The 16199-nt window shown below is 39.4% G+C and overlaps 1 long non-coding RNA gene across 1 annotated transcript in view; it reads right to left on the bottom strand.

Annotated features, from left to right (window-relative positions):
* Positions 1-214: 214 nt before the first annotated feature.
* Positions 215-16199, bottom strand: part of LOC121362565 — a 103482-nt gene continuing 87497 nt past the window's right edge. Inside the window, exon 4 of the long non-coding RNA XR_005956531.1 lies at positions 215-3147. This is a non-coding gene — a long non-coding RNA (uncharacterized LOC121362565). The remainder of the gene's footprint in view (positions 3148-16199) is intronic.

The raw sequence follows: 16199 nt of genomic DNA on the forward strand, positions 1-16199 counted from the left end.
AAATTACTTCTTTTTTTTTGCAAAACCTTTGGCGTTTCAGGTTATATTGTAGATTGACCAAGCTGAGCAACCCTTTAACTTGTGTAACTTAGGCATTTAATACAAGAGTTTTATCTGAAGTTTGTGCTAGAGTTTCTCCTTAAAGATATAACTCTGTTTCCAGGAAACCATATCAGTTTTCTAGCCAGACACAAGAAGAGTTAACATCAAATAAACATCTGACAATAGCAATTAAAATACCTTAACAAGTCTATAAAAATAATTGCACCTTTTGTCCAAACTTTACCTGAAAAAAGTATGAATTAGACAGTTTTAGTATCATCATTGTTTTGTTTAAGACCTCCTTCCTTTCATATTCTATAATTTGAAATTTATTGCATTGAATGGGCAATAGACCAAGATGGAAATTTGCTTTCCTGATAACACATTCAAACAGTAGCAAAAGGGCAATATTGCTATTTTATTGTAACCAGTTTACAGGATCGGATTTTATTGTGGGGGCCAGATTGGTAAGTTCTAGCTTCTTCCCTCCCTCCGCTCCCCCGCATCCTCCAAATATAAAAGTAAATCAAGGAATCAGAAAACACAACTTTACTCCACATAAAACTATGACAATAAGAAAATTGTAGGTCAGTACACTCACATAAACTCCTACAAAATCATTGGATAGAATACATTAGGCTTTCTCCTAAAATCTTCCTTCTAAGGAGGTTGAGGAAAGCCATGGCAGATACCTATGAAAGACTTGTAAGGAGGGCTTTGCATGCTACTAATCAGCCAGAGGACTTTATTATTATTCTGTGTAAATGTTCAGAAATGGTCTTAGCCTTGCACAGAAAGGGTATTAGGAATCAAGCAAAGAAACTCTGAAAAAGACTGTGACAGTCCAGCAAGAGGAGACACATTTTTTATATATGTTCACACGCAAGAGAATTTCTTTCTTCAGCTAAAGGATAGAGAGGCCATCCTCAGAGTTTTAGCCCAAAGAAATTGTCCAGGCTTTAAGAATTGTCCTTTTAAAGCTGCCTTGTTAATGATAGCAGCCAGCAGATAATACACATCAATGACTTTGGCTTAGACAGTTGGGATTTGAATGTTCCACTGCTGCATATCCTTTGCAAGCAAACTATTCATATAATAGAGCTTTCTTTTATTTTCTTTTTCTTTTTCTTTTTCTTTTTTTTTTTTTTTTTTTTTTTTTTTTTTTTTTTTTGATTTGGGAAGTGCTATCAAACTGGGACCTCTTAATTTAAAAGGATTCATTTTTTCTTTTTCTTTTCTTTTTCTTTCTAAACCTTGTTAAGGAGTATAAGAATAACACAATGTGAAACTGATTTCCCCTAAAAGATAGAACAGCAATGTAATGAAAATGAAGCAGCGGTGTTGCAGATTGTAATCCTTGTGAAGAATAAAAAAGCCAGAGTTGAAAGCGAAATGCTGGCATATGCTGCCTGAGATGAAAGTTACTGCAAAAGGTATTGGTATTTTGACCTAATGGAAGATGTAAAGAGAATAATGAGGTTACATGACCTCACACTAGTTTTCAAATCAGTGCTTTCTTAAAGGAGTATTTTATTGTTCAGCAGCTGTCTAGCAATAATATTATTTAATTAAATACACACCCTAAAACAGTGGTCGCTCTTGCTTCTCCCTTTCTATTTTTAAAACAGAAATCAGGAGAAAGGCCTTATCTTAAATTCAAGGATGTTTTAGATGGATTTAAAGTAAGTTAATTTGAAATGACAGTAAATAATCCCCCACCATTCAGTCACTTGTTTTACATTCCTCTGTAATTATCTTTAAATAAATCTTTTTAAGCACACTTAATATGCAGTGGTTTTTTCTTCCTTTTACTACTTTATGCCTCAGATAAAAATGACATTTCTGTAAGGAAACCTAAGTCATTATTCTTTGCCTTTGGGGACGTGTTCAAGGAGACGTATGAATCGTTCAGGAATTGTAAGTGCCAGCCAATGCAGATTTTCACTGTGCTTCCCTGCCCTGTATGCTCCCACTGCTTCAAAGTAAATAGCTGCATCCTGTCAGCCACCACTTGATCAATGCCTTTGTGGTGACACAATAAGCGCCGTGAAAACAGAACGAGAAAAGATTAAGGTGATTAATGATGGTGTAAAAACTGCAGTAGGAAAGAGGTGACTGGATAAAAACAAACTCATACCTCAGGATCCCATGGATGTGTATTTGTTCAAGGGATTGGGCTGGCACTTCAAATAAGAGGTGCATTCCCTTTTTTATCCCCACCCTTAAATATCCCTCTTTTTACCTTATTAGCGGTTACTTCAAGTCTCTCTGTTAAAGGAAGAAGTCTTTGCAGCTCATTTTTCTAGAGGCACTTAAGGATCATTACTCTACCACTAAGGCAAATGTTTTATTCATTGTGCCACAGACCAATTTCTTTGCTAAGACTTTTGTAACAAAATGCTGCACAACTTAGCAGAGGTGTGATTGATTAAGCAAGAAGGAACAGAATTTGGGCATCCTGATGAAATTTTCCCCGGTCTGCTCAGTTAACATCAATCAGTTTTATTTGGGTAGTTCTTGAATACTAACTAGATGATTTCATCCACTGGAGAAAAATGTGTGATGATACCTTTAGGTCAATATTACTTGAACATTTTGTTCTTGAATAATTTATAACTGTTAGTGATTGTCTGCCTCTTCACAATCGTCTTCTTTGTTCTTTGCTAGGGTGCTATCCATACAGGCAGCATTGGTCCTCTGAGAATGAGCGTAACCAGTAGCAAAGACACAGTTTATGCAAGCACAGTTAGGCTGTGCGCTCAGTCAAAACTGTTATATTAACAAATCCCACACTTAATCAGTAGAACAGCATCTTCTCCAGAGTTGCAGAAGCACATGGTGGATTTGGTCAGAATTGTCCTGCTGCAACCCTGGGCCAGCAGCTGTCTTCCCACAGCTCTCCTGCTGTGCCCTGACTGCTGAATCTGGGGCTTCATAGAGTTAGGCTCTGCCCAGCACACCTGTGAACGCACCCTGTACCTGGTACCAGCAGACATGCTTGTTTTCTTCTACCAAGGAGCTTTTTCAAGCAGCATAACCACATGGAGTGGAAGGGACAGAATTCTCTTTAGCTGACAAAAATATTCGGTAGATTGCTTTGGATACCTATGGAAGAGAAAAATCAAAATAAACAGACACATTATTACATAAGTTAGTGATCCCCTTTTCTTCCCCAAAAGGCTGACTGTCAAAGTGCTTGAGTCCTTGTCCCTGGAAGCATTCAAAAACTGTGTGGATGTGGCACTTAGGGACATGGTTTATTGCTGAATATGGTGATTGTGCTATGTTGATGGTTGGACATGATGATCTTAAGGGACTTTTTCAACCTTAATGATTCTATGATTTTATTGTTCAGTGTTGGACCTGCCAGAGTTAGGTTAGTGGTTGGACTTGATGATCTTAGAGGTCTTTTCCAACCCTAATGACTATGATTCACTTTGTGTTATAAAACATCGAACATTTCTCTCTAAATTATACACATCCATCTCATAATAATGAGATTCATAAATGCTGTCCACATAGAACAAAGCAAAATATTTTGATTTTATTTTTTCGATTTTAAAAATGACAATTCTGCAGAAAACTTGTATAACAATGATGACATTTCAATTATTATGTCGTGTCTCATCATGTAAAGTAACCAAGTGCCTTTTTGCAGGTCATCAAAATCCAGGGCTCATTTTGGTGTTTTTTTGCCTGTCTCATCTTTGAGTATTCGAGCCAACCTGTTAAAATATGTTTCTATCTCGAATTTGCCTGGCTTTTAACACTCTTCAGCATCAGTGGATTAAAAAAAAAAAAAAATCAAATTCTTGGTAATTTGATTGAGGAGAATGTGACACAATTTGGATTGAATGTACTCTGGACCTCTTTAGGTGCACTTGAGCCAAAGAAAAGTGATTTGTATTCGGCATATGTGTAAAATTATATAATGGGCTGACCTTTGTAGCAGAAATACATGGCTCATTTTGAGGCGCAGGTTTCCCTGTGATAATATATTTCTAAAGAGAAAATAGGGGGGAAAAGGTAACCAGACCACATCAGTCAGAGTAGCCTAAGTGAGCCAGGAACGTGTCATCTTGAATTTCCTTCCTGTCAGAAACACCTTATATTATCAGCAAAGAGGAAAACCTATTTCCATTACTTTTACATTTCTACATGATATAAAAGAGAGAGAGAGAAAAAATTCCTGTGTTATACACTCAGCTAAGAGTCTCCACTGGGCCAAAAGGGGTTTTCTTCACCTCATGAAACACAGAGAGTTTTAAAGAGCTACATTCAAGCTGCTGTTACATATATTGTCTTGCTCCAGAAAAATGTTTGACAGCTGTTAGAAAGGAAAACAATTGTGTGCTGTAAAGACCTATCCATAAGGCTTGTTCTGATGACAGTGGATACCTGATACCCATTGGCCCAGTCTTTCAAACTCTTTCATATGTCAGTCAGAGGGGCAGGGAAAATTTGCTGCTGCAAAGCCTTATCTTGCAGAACACATAGATCATGCTATATTCTTCTCGGCAGAGAGGCCACACACAGCTACCAATGTGCTGTGCAGCTGGTGCCACTGAAGGGACACAGTAAAATGGAGGGAAACAGAGGCTTCTCTTGCTGGGTGAGAAGAATGCCAGGTGTCATTTGGGCAGCAGTGGTGATCCAATTCTCTCTTGGCCAGCAGGACGATGTTTTACCAATTTTGCTTTTGAGATTTAACACATTGCCAGAGACATCTGACAGCCTGGGTGAATTCTGGATATTTTGAAAAATGTGTGCTCTAATTCAAATAATGAAATGACCACCAGAAGCATCAGAAACAACAGATGGGAAAACTAACCCACCTCATCCCTATTCCTCAAGTAACTATGAGGCAATTGGAGCCCTTTGATGTGGGGTTTCTCTTGTGTGACTTTTCTCATTGCTTATACCATTGATACAGGTGTCTGATGGACTTGTGTGCTACAAAAATCTGTAACTACTGCTTGTGATAGTGATGTGCTGATGGTGACTGAGGCAGCGCTTCCAGGTGAGCTGTGGGACTACTTCCTTCTTCTGCCCAGATGGCTTGTCTGTCTGCCTGCCTGTCAGCCACAAGAGGCAGTGCTCTCACAGCCTTTGCTGGAGTGGTGACAAGAAAGAAAAACACTAAGTAACTGAATTAAGGATCTCTCCTTGTTTTTTAAAATCCACTTATGTATTTCTTGCAAAGTATTTCTTCACCTGCTTTGTAAAAGGACATCAAATCTGAAGGTATGGTAGAGACACAAAGGCACAGTAGGCTGACCTGGATATGGAAAGAGTAATTATATAGGCTCCTGGAAAACCACAGGATTATGTGTATATTTGAATGCCAAGGAGGCAAAATTATTTAATACAGGAGGGTACCCTGTTGTGTTCCTCATCTGTGTGTGCACACACGCACACAGAGATGTATAGGTATTTACGCATGTGCAAGCTATTTCTGTAAAGTCAAATGGAATTTGGATCAAGACACAAATCATCTGAAACATCAAGCTCTCTTCTTAGTCGAAAAATGACCTTTTCACAAGTTAAATGTACCTTTTCAAGTGACAGCTCATGGAATGAGAGGTAGCAGACATGAGAAACTTGCTGACAAATGCCATCCTTGTTTTATTTCAAGGATCTAGGGCAAAGGGCATGTTGGAAATTATTAGGCCAGAAAAAAATTGACATGTCAGACAGGCAGGCATTTAAGCTCCACAAAAGAGTTTGGGAGAAAATATATTAATTCCTTAGAGTTATATTCTGAAAATTTGACATGTAATAATTTTTTAATCCACTGTTTTTTGATTTCAGCATAATATGCACAGATTCTGAATGCAGTAAATTTGTCTTAATTGGAGCAGATTGGAGAGCTATCAGCTATCACCCTGATTAAGAAAAGACACCCCTAAAAACAAGTCTGACAAAATTGCTCTCTGAATTTTTATCTGGCAGAACTGATTAATTTTCTGCTATGCCTAAAAGTTTAAGGCATTTATTGCCATAAGAACAGAGCACAGTCTTCAAAATCAGGTGAAATACTCTGTTCTATCTGATAAAGATTTTTTTAAGTTAGAAATTTCTATAAAAAGAGACTCAAATTTAGAATGCGTTGTTGGCACAATTTGATTTATTTGATCTAAGCTGAAATGAACTTTTGACAAAAAAATTGTGTAAACTTATATTTTATTTTTTGGCTAATCACAAAGATAGTTAGAACTCTTTCACATGCCAGCACTTGTTTATAATTTTTAAGAAAAGTTAATTTCTAGCTTCCAAGCAGCTCTATTTTTCAAGCAGTTGTATGCAGTACTAATGTAATAAGTCACAAAACAATCAAGTTATTACATAGCACTGAGGGATTTTTTGCTGTCATTTGGTGGGTTGCAAAACAGCGGATTTGTTCATTAAGTTGCTAGGCAGTATCTACTTCTATACACATTACGATATTGAAACTATTTCCCAGGAAAACACTGTTACTCACTAGAAATAATATTGGGCTATGGTGCAATTGAAGTAAAATAAAATGTACCGTGAATATAGCTAAACAAAATGTAAGTACAAAATAAAGATATATGAAAACCACAGCTTCCATCTCAGAAATTGTGTCATCTTAATATTAACTTACACACTGATGTAAAAGGTGAGGAAAGGTAAATGGACATGAAACTGTCTATTTCAACAAGCACCATGGGCTTACTTTGCATGCATGGATAGTTTGGCCAAACCATTGAGTTTGTAATGCTTAATGCTACATCTCTAGAAAACATGTGGCTCTTTAGACCACAGTCAGATCTTCATACCAAACCTTTATGTCCTTAAAATTAAAATATAGGTAACAGTTGTCTGAAGACTAATGCCATGACTCATTGTCTTACATTTGTCTATGAGAACACAATGTCTATTTCACTATATATAGTGAAAAAAATTTTGTTAGCCCTAATAATAACCTAGACTAATCCCTAGAGTTATGTATCTTAACGTATGTAGTTATGTGTGCAGAATAAAAATTACTCAAACAAGCACACATACATAGATACTGTGTACATATTCAATGCTCTTTACATATTCAACTTTCTACTCTTCATGCTGATAATAAGTATTTGGTACAGAATGATTGTCCACTACTAGGAATGCTGCTGTCACTTTTTCAGTAGCTAAAAGAGAATTGTAGATTTTAACACACCATTATTAACTTATATTAAAAAAGGCCTGACTGAAGATATTGCTGTTCATTTTCTTCCAGGAAAATGATCACATTCAATCAATCTTGACAGCTCGAGATAAGTCCAGACTAAATCTAACCTTATCTTACTGTAAACAACATTGTCTGAAGGCTTTTCGAAAATATTATCTTCATTTCCTGCTCTTGAAATTGAAGGTTACTTTCAGTTGAAGGTTGGAAAATCCTCACTGGTGCTGAGCTCGGCAGGAGACTGGCAGCTACTCTTTGTAGCAGTGACCTCGCACACAGCTGTGGGATCACCCATGTCCTGTTTGCTTGCATATGTGGCCTCAGACTTGGGTTTGTTCCTCTGCAGATCAGTTGGAGATGATTCCAGACTGAGAAGGAAGGCTCAAAACAGCTGCTCAGTGTTTGGACATGGTGGACACACCAGAACCTTTAAGGTTGGAAGAGGTCTTCAAGATCATCTAGTTCAACCATCAGCCCAGTACCACCATAATCACTCCTAAACTATTTCCCAAAGTGCCACATAGAGATGCCCCATGAACACTTCCAGGCACAGTGACTTTACCAGCACCCTGAGCAACTTATTTCAGTGCCTGACTACTCTTCCAGTGAAAAAAACCTGTCTAAACTGAACCTCCACTGAAGCAACTTTAAGGCCAAGCCCTCTTGTTCTGCCACTTGAGGCCTGGCAGAAGAGAGTGGTGACCACCTGCTACATCAGGCAGAGTGATGAGGCCCCCCAGTCCTCCTCCTCTCCAGACAAAACAATTCCAGCTCCCTCAGATTCTTCTCATGACACTTTGTTTTCCAGACCCTCCACCAACCTGGTCGCCCTTCTTTGGGTGAACTCCAGTACCTCTCTAAGTCCCTGTTAAAGTGAGGAGCCTAATACTGAACATGGGACTCAAGGTGCAGCTACACTAGAGATCAAGACTTTATAACTATTTAGCTTAACTGCTACAGTCTGGGGCATGGTATTGTCCCTACAAAGCACCTGGGTATGATCTGCAGCCAGGTTAGAACTTGCATGAGGTTTTAAGCCTCAGCCGCATTTTTTTCCTTTGGACTGTTCTGGTTTGTGGCTTCAAATTACATTTTGGCTGATGGCAAATCACACAATGGTACAATGTCCTGAATATCAGAAGGGATTGGTCTGAATCTTATGATTTTGGAGTGGGTGAGCATGGAAGACATTTTTGGCTTTAGTTCAAGTGTTGTTATGTTAAATTATATTATTACACTTAATGAGAGTGAAAAAATTGAGAATTGTTATTACAAATTGAGATATTGATATGTTATTATATACCACAGGTAAGGATATTTACCATATACAGCACTGTTTTCTGCATAAAAGTAAAAATACAAATTAATTTTTTCATTTAAAACCATCTACTTCTTAGCAGTTTATCATGATTTTCTGAACTTGCATCATTCACTCAGACAAACAGTCAGAGAATTTTTGATTTTTTCAGGGGTAAACCACTGCCTCCTAGATCACCTCCAAGGGCCTCTAGGTACATTTTATTTGGCTTCTGAAATAAGTGAATGAAAATATTTTCAAAACTTAAAACCTCTGGTATTGGTATTGGTACTCTCTGATTCTTTGGCCTCTTGGCCCAAGACAAGTCGTTCTCTAAGCTCTGCATAGATGCTCCCTCCCATTAACTAAGTCCTGAACTGTGAGAGTTAACATTTCCTCCAAAGCTCTCATTTTTAATACTTTCTCAACTCAAGCAAGTTTTAATATCTATGTAAACATCCAATCTGCTCTTGGATCCTGCTGAAGCCTTTGCTCCAGATATGTGTTTTTGCACTGAGTCCCAAGTACTCAGGATGTGCACTGGGGAAAGAGCTTCAGTGATTAGAGGTCCATGGTAGGAGCTGCAAAAAAAGTCTGGCTTTGATCTCTTCCTTTGCCAAGGGCTGTATGAACTGGGTCAATTCTTTAAAAGTTATTTATAATAAGATGTTTAGCACATTTAAGGATCTTGTTAGGTATGCCTGAGTGATGCTGTGACTAAGGGGTCTAATTTTTTGGACATGACTCTATACTCCTAAATATCTCCTTTATAAAGCTCTCTCTTTACCTTTCTGTGGCTCCAGCTGTGCATAACCCACAAAACAGATTACACCTCATAGTTCCTGTAGCTCATCCTCCTGTGCAGGATAGCCAGCACAGGAGTCCTGGTGGGAGGAATGCAACGAGTGCATGTCCTGGCTGGAGCCTGGACAAGCTGGCCTAAGTGCCGGAGCGTTTTGTGCCATAGAGCCAGCTCTGGGAAACCACAATGCCACTGCTGCTGCTGCTGGGGGAGGATGGTTCACTGAGCAAAGGCCAAACCTGCCCTGCCTGCAGTGTCACTCTGTATATCCTGGAGAATTGTTCTCCACATCTTCCCATTCTTGCTGGAGCTTCTCCTCCACTAGCTCGCATGGTTCCTGGATTATCCCTGCCTTGTCACTCCTCGGCACTGGTTGCAGCAACTTGGCAAGAGCTCCTGCATGGAAAAGTGTTTCACTGTGCTGGTGCTGAATGTGGTACCTGCAAGCAGTATTGGGTTTCTTCAGAGACAAATCATTCAGATTTCCTCCTTCCGCAAAAGGCGTTTAGATGACACTGAAGAAATATTGTATTCTAAACTTCTTTCTAATGAAATCATTGAAAGTCACAGAGCTACAGTAAATAAATATATAAGTAAAATGCCTGGCAGTATTTGGCATAATTTATTTATTTCTCTTTTAAAACTCAACAGTTGACACACCACTTATTTTAATAGCTTGTATGCTAACACCCTGTATGCCATTCTTTGGTTCCCTGCCACTTCTTGCAGTTCTATCCTTATGAAACAGAGTAAAACAATGATGGAAAGCCTGAAATGTCCTTAATAGCACCGTAAGAGCAATAAAAACATGAATCTTATCCTTAGGACTAGTAATCTACTTAGACTTCATGGTAAGGACATAGTGCACTTTATCAGAAACAATTAGTCAAGATTCTGGATGTCTATAAGAGGATTTTAAACAGATGACCTTGTGCAAGCCTGAAGCACTTGTGAATTTCCTTGAAACTGCTAATAGGAGCTGGGGGAACAACAGACATTAGAGTGCCAAATATCCTTCTCCTTCTGCTGTATGTTATGTTCAGCAGTTCCATCAGCTAATAAACTCCATGTTCCCTTGAAATCCCGTCTGCCCAGATCCAAGTTTGTGATAATGTGAACTATAATATTTTCCTCAGGACCATCAATTCTGCATTTAAAAAACACATAGAGCTCTGGAAAGCAGCTGCTCTGGCACCTTACAAACACCTTCTCTGCATTGACCAAATCAGCATGACCTATGGATACCTATTTTTCTTTTTATTCATTAAATTCAGGGACTGACAACTCACAGAAGATTATATCTACTGTTCTTTGATCACTCTCATGCAGTCTGAATAGTATGGTTTGCTTCTTTTGACAAGACAAGCCTGAAATGCACAGTTAAGAATACAGGATTTCAAAATTTCAGCAAGGGTGCATGTATCAAAGCTGAGAGACTGACAGCCTAAGTCTCATTTGCAGAACTAAAAATGCTGATAACAGTCATGGAGACAGAGAGCTCTCTTTCAGCGTTTGCTGCACTTTTTAGCCTGTGGTATATGACTGTCTTGTGGTTTTGTCTCCCTGAGTTTATTCAGGTGGAGGTATAAAACTGGTGAGTGCTAGAGAAGGTCAATGTTATGTATTCATTTTGTTTTAAATAATTTATGATGTTTCCTGTTTCTGCTTACATTAATTGCTCTCAGGTGTTGGAGAATTGCTCAGTGAGTTGCCTTTTAATTTGTTTCTTTAGAAAAGCAGCATGCTGCTTTTCCCTGTACTGTAAGTAATGTGTTCAAGGCAGTACTTTCTAACTGGAGGTTAATAAGGGTGCACTGACTGCATGTTTGGGTGCTATTGCCTCTCTGCATGTGTGCATATATGAGCTTGTGGAAAGAGAGGAGGATGAGAAGGAGGAGTGCAGGCAGTGAAGAGACTCAGATTCTTCTGTGCCAATGATTAAAAGTGCAATTACAGTTCCATTTTTTTAGGCTGTATATTGAGGGTCTGATTCAGGAAAGCCCAGACTACTCAATTGTTGTGGTTTTCACTATAGCTAGTATCATTCCAATATTCAACATATGCAAGGACCTAGACCAGCAATAACATAGCTTTGATTTTTCAGTTCTGTTGTGGGATTTATCTGATTTGTTACAGGAAAAAAAAAAAAAAAAAAACCAAAAAACAAAACAAAACAAACAAAAAACAATGAAAGCTACTGAAAATTCAAGAAAAACTGGTTTAGAGGTATCATGCCCACAGAATAGCAGCAGTATTATCACTTATTTCTTCTTCCTTAATGTGCCCTTTCCTATTCAAATGCAGAATTTCTACAGTTTATGATTGCCGGTGAGGTTCAAATTGTGCTGGAGGTACACTGTCTGAGAGGAATTATATAACATTATTTTATTTAAACAACTACGTCTGTGTTCTGTTGCTATCTTGATGATGTTCTTAAATTGCATCTAAACTTTCTGGTGGAGCAGACAGCCTTGTATTTTGTCTGAGTCTGGAGTGACATAAGCCAAATGGTTTATCTGGCAGTGAAGACCAAACAAAGGTGTGGGATGGCTTTGAACTCAAGCCCTGTTCCACAGAGCAGTCTGGATGTGAGATTTTCACTTTTATTGGAACTGATCAAGGACAAGGAGATCTCCCTCTTTTGGGTAGTGCCTACTGATTACACCTATTGAAATTTACATTTTTGGTTCAAATGTCTATGGGACTGATTAGTGGCTCATGACCTTCGCAAATATTTTATGATTTTTGGAAGATCACATTGGACGCTATCTTACTGTTTTCCTTTTGCTGTCCTGGCAAATAACCTACCTGCTGTCTTCCATTTTCCTTGTCATGTAGCTGTAGCATAATTAGACTGGCCTTATTTCTCAGAGTTCCTGAAGGCCTAAGTATATTTCATAGCTTTAAGATGTCTGCCTTTTTTGTTTGTTTGTTTGTTTTGCTCTACCTACATGTTTTCCAGGAGTCTTTGGAGCTTTCATTTCCCTGAGTTCCTGGTATCCCTGCCTTTGGCTTAGGAAAATATGCTGGTTTGGCCCAAGAAAATAATATCTGAAGAGCCAGACATCAGCTACGTGTCAGTGGTAATAAATCTGTCTTAGTAGACCCCAGTGTTCCAGTTTATAGCCCAACAGCAGCTGCTGCATATCTGATTATGGACATTGCCCTCAGGTGGGTACCAGACTGGAGTACGAATCTCAGACTCCTGCATTGCTAAAGAATTGTTGTTGTCAAGAAAATGCCCCTGGTAGGACACATCTCCCATGTCCACTCCAGCAGTGTACAACAGAATCTCTGATCAACTGCTGAATGACAGGGTTCAGGAGGGGCAAAGGCTAGAATATAGTAACTTTCCTGGGCTAAAGAAAAAATGAAAAAGAAGGAAACTCCCATGTTAAGGTGACTGCAGTGTTTGCTGCTGCATCGTGCACAGTGACGGCTGCAGTAGTCCTCATCTCTCTGCATTGCCATGATGAAGGCTACAGTAGTCATCACATATCTCTATGTTTCCATTCTCATCCTCAGTGCCAGAAATCTTGCCACATCGGATTGCAACCACCAAACACTCCTGCTCTGTCCTTGCAATCCCTTGTTGCAGAGACAGATGCTAGCAGCTCAAGTTTGGCCTTGCAATTTGATTACCACTGGTTAAAAAGGGAATTATGCCTGTGGTGTGGATGCATCTGTACTAAAACCTATATGCTTGACCTTAAAACAAGTCACAAACACTAAAGACAGTAGAATCACACAGGTCTGGGCTCTAAGTTTGGTGAGCTCCCACAGATGTATGTTTCTTGTTTCTGTAACCCTGGAGGATTTCTGAACCAAGCTCTGTATACTAGTATGGTAGGTACTCAATATTGTGCAACATGTTTGGAAAGTTTGGGGGAAAAAGTATATATATGTAATGTGTGAATTTTTCCAAAAGAGGACCTACTTTTTAAAGTAGACAGCTGTGTAAGTCTCACCTGTCTCCCTTGAAAACAAAACCTAGCTTTATTTCAGGGAAATGAGATAACAGACTAATTCCTTTGCTGTAACAGGGACATGTATATATGGTCCAGCTGCTAAAATATGCCATGCAGTCACAAGCTTTCCACAGTGTGTCATTTTGACCTTGAACTTCCTGGCCAAGGCCTTTTGGTTTTGTATCTCCCAGGCAGAACAGTCCTTCAGTGCTAGCAAATGCCAGCTTTACGTGCTAGACTTAGTGCTTTTCTCCTCCCCCAGTACACAGGGAGACCCCAAGGATGAAGCTGGCACTGATGCCACACGCCCACTCCTGGGATGAAGGTTCAGCCAGCCAGCCTTTCTGCTGTCATGGAATGTGCACATCTCCTCTCCCTGAAAGGGCAGTTTTGTCCCTACAACTCTGGAAGACAACACTACCCTGATCTGTGCTAAATATTTTTTATTTGTATCATCCACTGTATGTGAATATCCTCTCAAACACAGAACACAAGTCAATAAGCCCAGCTGTTTGGTATTATTTACATTATACTGGCATCTCCACTGACCTAAAGAGCAAAAGAAAATAACAGGGCATATTTGAGGTTTAATAAAACATTGCAGTAGGGAGTCTTTCCTGAGCCATTACAAGCATTTGCTGGAAGTGCATTTGCTGATTTAACAAACTGGTTAGGACAAATGTTTAACATGCTGTTGTAATGATATTCAGATGCTTTTCTTAGTATTTGTTGATCTGCAAAAATGTGTCCTTGCCCAATTGCGCTAGAGAGTGGATTAAATAAATAAATAAATGCAATGTGATGCGTTTGCACAAAAGCGTAGCAGTGACTGCCCCTGACAGATGGAAAAAAAGTCAATATGATGTCTGAGACAGCCCAGGCTGTGCACTGCAGAATAAATTACATGATTCGCTGAATGCCTGGGCTTCACACAGACATACACAAAATTGGAAAGATAAAAGCTTGCATTGGCTTCAGATGATATTTACTGCCTGATGGATTTACTAGAAGCCCCAGTACAGTCATACTGTATTGAATTATTGGCCTCTATTTAGCTGTGTGTCCGTCGAAGCTTGAGTGTCCATTTAAGCGTAAGTGAGCTGGAGCCCTGCCAAGGCTGTTTGAAGCTTTGTGTACAGAGGGAGATGCAAGGTAATGGCTACTAGCTTGAATAACGGGGGACTTAGGGATGCTGGGGGTAGACAACAAAGCATAAGGTGCATCCTTATCAATATTAATGTCAACATAAATATTAATACAGGCTGCCTGGCACATAATTTTGGAATGATTCTTGTTTTCTTTCTATTTTAACACAAAAGGCTGGAGATTGCTATGATTTCTTTCTCTCTTTCTCTCTCAGAAGGGGGAGTTTGAAAAAGACCATTAGCTTTACAGCTATCCATTGCCTCAGCAGCAAGGCAAAGGAGGCAAATGAAATGCTAGCTTAAAGAAGTATACTCTACCAATAAAATACCTGATTAGACTAGCAAGATACTGTACAGAGCTGTTAGAGATTCATGATTATACTGTACCAAGGCATATCAGTTAGGAAGCAGCAGGTCACTTACAGAGGGCCCCATGAGATGGCTACAGCATTGCAGTAGCTACAGCACAGGGCAGGCAGGCTGAGTGCTTAGCTGCTTAACACATTGGCTTGCGTTTCAAGAAGCCTGGGGCTCTGTTTTTGGCCTGGCCCTCACACATGATGAGTTTAGCTTGTGTAATGGTTCAGCACGCTGAGGGAGGGAGACTGCCTCTGAGAAATGGCTGTCAGTTGCAATGCTGCTGGGTAGAGGGTTTATCCAGTTAACTACGCTTCAAGAAAAAAAAAAAGAAAATAACCCTCAGACTGCATTGTGCTGATCAGCTGGATTGGCAACAAAAATGAGCAGGATTTTGCTCCAGGTGAATTAGTTGCAGTGGCAGTGTGAAGGAAAAAAACGATGAGAAACGATGTGCCTGTGGGAGTAAGGAAGCACACCGACCAGGGAAAGATGAGACGTTATTTTGAGACATGAAAAAATGCATCACAAATCTTCCATCATCTTCCAGATAACATTTTCATGTCAGGGACTCTGACTCACGGTTTCTGGCAAGTTGTAATGGGAATATTTACAAGGTTATTGCTCTCAGCTGTCCCTTTGTGCTGCTGCCAAAGGTTACTGCCCTGAAGTGGGCATGGCAGATGTGAATATGTACTGGTTCCTCAGCTGCCCTAGTTCAAAGCTCACATACTAGAACAAGCCACAGCAGCAGAAAATGCCTCAGCTGAATCTAGGAGAGACAGTCAGAGCTCACAGTTTTGTCCATTTTCTTCAGAAGCATGTGTTTGTAGTTAAGCAACTATTTGCTCTGAATTTTCACTGGTAATGCTAATAGAATTGATTTTATCAATAAAAAACTATTTATTACTGAAAAGAAAAGGGAAAGAATAGATCCAGCTCCTGCCTGATAATGTGAAACAGGGAGATTTGGGTTGAAAGACCTTTTTATGAGGCATTCCAATAGTTTTGTTGCTTTCTTTTCACTTCTTTCTTCATCTGAAATCACTCCTTGCTAAATATGAAATGGAGCTACTACCTATCTCTGATGGCAGAGGGAGTGATCTCTCCAGACTCCAGCGTGTTTGGGGCATCTGTGCAGTGCCAAATCAAAGGTCACTTAAAAATCAAGCAAGGAGAAAGACAATCTATATTTGGAAATGTCTTTGGACACATGCATCTTTCATAGGGCAAAGACACACATTGCAACTTCCTACTGTAGCTGCCTCTCTTAACACTGCTCCTTTACTGTCTAAGGATTTCTGGGAGTGGTACCTCAGTTTGTCACATTTTCTCTGCACTGGACTGAAAAGCTTTGATTTAAATGATGTTATTTGACTTGTTAGGAGTTAGGAAC

Source organism: Pyrgilauda ruficollis, unplaced genomic scaffold (genome assembly GCF_017590135.1).
Source record: "Pyrgilauda ruficollis isolate IOZ18807 unplaced genomic scaffold, ASM1759013v1 scaffold64, whole genome shotgun sequence".
Taxonomy (NCBI): domain Eukaryota; kingdom Metazoa; phylum Chordata; class Aves; order Passeriformes; family Passeridae; genus Pyrgilauda; species Pyrgilauda ruficollis.